The following is a 6,068-nucleotide window of genomic DNA, read 5'->3' on the forward strand; positions in this document are numbered from 1 at the left end:
CTGAGTTATAATCGTGTATGTAGCATAATTGGACTCGATCAATTTTGTAATTTGAGATATATGAAATAGTGGTACCATTGCAAGAGAGTTGATTGGACAATAGCTTAGGTATAACATTGTAACAAGATCAGGTTCAAATTTGTCAAATATGTCGGGGGGCAGTGGCATCAGGGGCAAATATGTCAAAGTTGAGACCAGATTTGAAGCAATAGTTCTTCGAAAGCAATAAGTATTAGTAGACCCTTTGTTTGACATTTGATGGTCAAATTGATTTATTTTGGTTCCCATCAAATTGTTAGTTTCTGGTTCTCTTTATTTATTTTCAGATGTATTTTTTCATTTTTTTTGTCCCATCTGTTGAAGATTTTACCTACGACTATTAGTTGCATTCCTTTTTTTTTTTTTTTTTTTTTTTTGTGAATTGATTATCTTTTGTTTTAGCTATGTTCTCATTTGTAAAATTATTAGTTGCATTCTTTATTTATATAATTTTGTTTTAGCCATGATACTTGTATATTTTAACTATAATGTTAGTATACTTGGTGGCAATCGGACTTTTGTCATCATACTTTTCATGTGAGCCATAATTCAAGATCGTTTTACTATAAGTCTACAATTTATCCATAAAATATAAATAAGTTTTTCTTTTCAACTATTTCTAAATGTATATGTGATCTGACCTTTATATATTTGATTAGAAAGGTTTTTTTTTTTTTTTTTTTTTTTTTTTTTTTTTTTTTTTTTATAAAGTTGTGTCATTTGAACCATAATGATACAACATCCTCTGAGGAAATGAAGATCTAACTTTTTTTTTTAAGCTGTACAAAATCCTATTCAAATGTCATATGTTTTTTATGCTGACTTCATTCACACACCAATGTGGGACATGGTGCTTTATGTGGCTTTATTTTGCTGGAAAATGTCAAACTTTGAAACCTTTAACCAAAACCCAACATAAGAATAACACTAATGTCACATTTCACCAAAATGGTAAATTTTGCCCTTTATGTTGATGTTATAGTCTTTTTTTATGGGTTTGTTGAAATATGGGCCATTTTTTCCCTTGCCTTCATATAGGATGTTCATTTTTCTATTAGGTTGCTATTTATTACACTTAAGTGTAGACTGATGATTTTTAATTTTAATTTTTGCAGCTTGTGGTGATGATTGTTGTGTTGGGGAAATGAGAGAGCGACATCTATAATTTTAACACAAAATACGGGTAGGGACTGTTATGCATTAGTTACCGGGTAAGTCTCTAAGGAGGTGGAAACAAGATAATTACTTCATTCTAAAGGTTAAATTTAGCTCTTCTTTTTTCCATTAGTTTCCTAAAGTAAATTTAATATGATTATTAAATATTAATCACTATGTGACAAGGATAATCTCTTCAATCTCTGGTAAAATAATTATGTTTTCTAGCATACTTGATTATTAATTATTTTATACCTAATGGATCTTATATATGGTATGGATTTGATTTGTTGACTTATATATTCTCCATGTGTCCATGCAACCTCTAGCATTCTACCAAAGATAGTATATGCAGCATCAAAAGATAGGCTCAAATAAGAATTAGATAGTGTCAAATACAAGATACAAGATACAAGCTACAAAGCTATATTGGTAAATAGAGGATTATTCCTTTTTATGTGTGTATAAACTAAATTGAAATGATTAAATAATATATATTATCTTAATTAGCTCTAATAACATTTATGGATTTTATTACAATCATTAGCTTAAGTATCTTTTAGTATTTAAAATTAATATTTGTCGTTAATGCTTTTGTCAAGAAATACGAATGTTCTAGAGTATTGTATGTAGTATTGTTTTTTTAATCGGTCATATTAAATCATTTTTTGTATATTTCATTTGGATTTAGTTAAATTTTCATAAATATTTTAACAAGTCATATTTTGTGGTTTTTATCGACAATTTTAATAACTAATTAAACAACATAAGGAGTTAGTGGTGAGCAAAAACTGAATCGCAAACTAAAAAACCTAAAAAAACCGAAAAACCAAGGTCGAAAATCCAAAACCAAAGGTAAAACCGATGGTGCGGTTTTTAAATTTTCAAAAAACTGCAATTTTGTGGTGCGGTGTGGTTTTATACTGTGTAACCACACCAAATAACCGAAACCGCATAACAATATATAATAACTTCTTATATTTTAAATATATGTTTATATAATAATTTAAAGAGGATAGACGTAACAAACAAGAAAAAAGTGAACAAAGCTTTCTGTGTGTGGTACTGTGATGCTAAGTATCAACCAAACTCAATCTTCAAGTTCCACATGGCCAGATGGGAAAAAAAAACAAAGAACGATAAAAGCCTATATAACAAAGGCAATACATCGTTAATGAAATATGTGTGATTCTTTCTGCAAAGTCTTACATTTAATTCCTTTTCTTTTATGAATGAATGGAGCTAGGAAAACTATTTTAGTCGTGTATAATTTTTTTTGTGCTCTAAGGCTTAGTAAGTTCATTTGATAAAAAAAAATTGGTTTAATGCTTAAAACAAAACAGTTTTATCCTTTTTTTTTTTTTTTTTTTGCAAAAGCCCTCAGTTTTCAAAACATGGCTTGGTAACAAAAATGTGAAAATTAAAAGAAAAAGCCAATAAAATTCTAAAAATAAAGGAAAGTCAACTAGAAAATGTTTTTTGGACATGAAAAAACCTCACCACCATTTTATTTTGGTTAAGAACTGAAACCGCACCGATATAAACTGAAACCCCATGAAAAACTGCAAAATCGAACCGAGATAAAAGCCGCACATATCGGTTTTATGTATATAGAAACCGCACCTATCGGTTTGTGGTTCGGTTTGTTCAAAAACCGCACCAAACTATACCTTGTTCAACCCTATAAGTAGTGATCATTAATTTTGTTAAAACAATGGCTACAAACCGGTAGATAACAAATAGCCAAATATAATAAGGTAATATAAAGACCAATAAAAATTTACAGTTTATTTGTTACAAAAACATTAAAGCAGTTTTTTCGTTTACTTAAATTATTAACCACAAATAAAAACTCATAATAACCATTTACACTGGAATTATTAACCCAAGTTTTCATATATTGAGTTTTCCACAAGCATCTTATGCAATCATATATATACTTGAAAACATAAGTCCCGTCCCTAATTTAAGAAAACCTTACTATTTTTCATTTTGTATTTATAAAATCCACATAACAAATTAGACTAGGAGCAATTATATTTTATCTTACTAAACATATGAACATTATTAATATCATTGACTTTAATTGAAAATATGTTTTTCTATTATACGAATGAATATTACATTTAAAACTCTACCTGCATACAAACCGATAAAACATGCATATATTCAAATGTACTATAAATAATGTGTACCTCTTCGTAGATATCATTTTTTCTTTAAAACCGAAACCGCACCAAATCACTCGGTTGCAATTTTTTTATTTCATTCTTAACCAATGCGGTTCGGGTTTTTTAAACCTAAATCGAAACTATAAAACTTTATACTAAAAAAAAGTTTTAGTCTCTAGACTTTATATGATATCATCCAGAGGGATATCACATATCAATATAAAAGTATTATTAAAGCCTGACAAACAATTTAAAAGCAGTGAAATCTATACACCAAATACGGTATATAAAGAAGTATTGCTCGATTAATAATATACAATCAATTATGTGTTCATGTATATTTGTAAAGAAATACTAATTTTTTCATCTTTAATTCTTATTGATTTCATTTATGCTACAATGACTATTATTGATAATTGTTAATGTAGTAAACTTTTTGCACAAAAGAATTAATCGTCTTTAAAAACTAATATCTATAAAAACTATTCGTAACCTTGGCACGGGTAAACCCTAGTATATATATACACACCAATATGACCAATATTGACCAATCACATAAGTTAGCTTTGTGAAAGAGGACAAGAGGTTGTGTATGTAGTTGCCCGAGTTAGATTCCCTTTTTCTTCACTTACTTTTCTTTTTTATTGTAAGCTTCTGTTGCAACCCAAGTGTGTTTCCAAGCAATAAAAAACTACCACATTAGCAATCGTAGTTAGCAAAAAATGACGTAAATGGTTACCAACAATAGCAAGAAATTGTTTAAAATAAGTAGAATCAAAAGGTTAATGAAAAATATATACAAGGTTGAAACATTATAAAAATACAGCTAAACTAAAAATCAATATAAAATCAAAGTACTTTGTTGGAGGTTACCCTTATTTTCAATCATGATTGCTACATATATATATATATATATATATATATATATATATATATATATATATATATATATATATATATATATATATATATATATATATATATATATATATATATATATATATATATATATATATATATATATATATATATATATGGGAAAGTGAGGTTTTCAGGCTAATTTTCGCGCATCGACTAAACCTTTCCGTTGTAAACATGAAGTTATGCTCATAACTTGGAATCACTGCATGCGAACATCCATGACTATAAAAGGCTGAGTAGTGTCATGATTTAAACATAAGTCAATATGTTATAATTCATATATTTCATGTATTTTATCAAGTCATCACAATCCAAATGATTTTATATTAATTAAATATATTTCACATACTTTACCAAGTCATCACAGTCCAAATGATTTTATATTAATTAAATGTAGTTGTTTTCCATGATTATGTCATTTTCTTGCCCTTATTATCAAACTAAAAATCTTTTCCATGCGGCTTATCATGAATACAATTTCATCAACAAACTCCTTTAAAAGTTGTTGTAAAGTACTTTTTGTGTTGAAATGACCATGTCCAAGTGCTTAGTCTAAAGTTGATGTTAAGTATTGTAGAAGATATGTGGCTTTAAAGTTGTAAAAGTTTAGAAGAAATATTAGAATTCGTATCGGTTAGACAGAAACGATCCCTCGTGGTGTATATTAGACGGAAAACATAGGTCACTAATTCTTAAAGTGATATCACTTTTGTTAATTCATCTTTTAAATGATAATGTACATAATCATCTTTTGGGTAGCTGAGTGAAAGAAGTGAAATAAAGCAGTCTTATATATGGAGTTGCTCAAGCTCCATTCCTATTAGTTACAACTACTTAATGGTCACATGTGTCGTTATTTGACATTGTTTATCAGATCCAGGTGGTTTGGAGGGTATTATCTCACCATGTTTTCAACATTTTTCATAAAACGACCACTTCATATGCAAATCAAGAATGAAATGCATTAAAATTGAGAAGCATATTTATATCAAGTCACCTGATCAATAGCCATCTTTATGATTTTGCGAATTGCTCCCGAATTTTGTTTATATCACGGAATCTCAAATTATAAATTGAATCTTCAACTTAAAAAATTATAACATGATCTACTACTATTATATTTTCATTATATTAAACGGAGTATTTCACTAGATTAGTATGTCTCTATGATAACATTCTCTACATCACTACTTTGATCTTCACATGTGTTTTTTAAATTTTGAGTTCTTGATTATATTAGACTATTTGTTGCAAACTTTAATTATGGTGGTAACTTTTAATTCTAGAATACGATTTTTTTTTCTAGCGAAATGATACTGCAACTATTTTTTTTTTTAAACGGCAAATGATATATAAAAGGCCAAGATTAGCAAGAAGCTACCCATCAAAGAATTACAACATTATTATGAGCAGTAGCGGTTTTGCTTGGTGTCCCACAGTGACACCGGAAACACTTGACTTCCGTATATGCAGTGCAAAAAATTCTGGATTTTTTTATCTACTATTGTGCCACTACTATTTTTTCCATGACACATCTACTATGAGATCCTGCTTCGACTTCTGATTACGAGTGATGAAACCTTAGACTTACTGTATTTTCTTGTTGAGCTGGATAGAATATTGTGCTCAAATTTATGTGGAGATGATGGAAAATTGAAAGATTTTGCAATTCATTCGAACTAAACTTGTTTAATTTGGCCATATAATACATAGCAGAAACTAGGAGCACTTGATAAGGAGATACACGTAATAATAAAATGAAGAATTTTAGGTTCATATTTC

Source organism: Lactuca sativa, chromosome 6 (genome assembly GCF_002870075.4).
Source record: "Lactuca sativa cultivar Salinas chromosome 6, Lsat_Salinas_v11, whole genome shotgun sequence".
Lineage (NCBI taxonomy): Eukaryota > Viridiplantae > Streptophyta > Magnoliopsida > Asterales > Asteraceae > Lactuca > Lactuca sativa.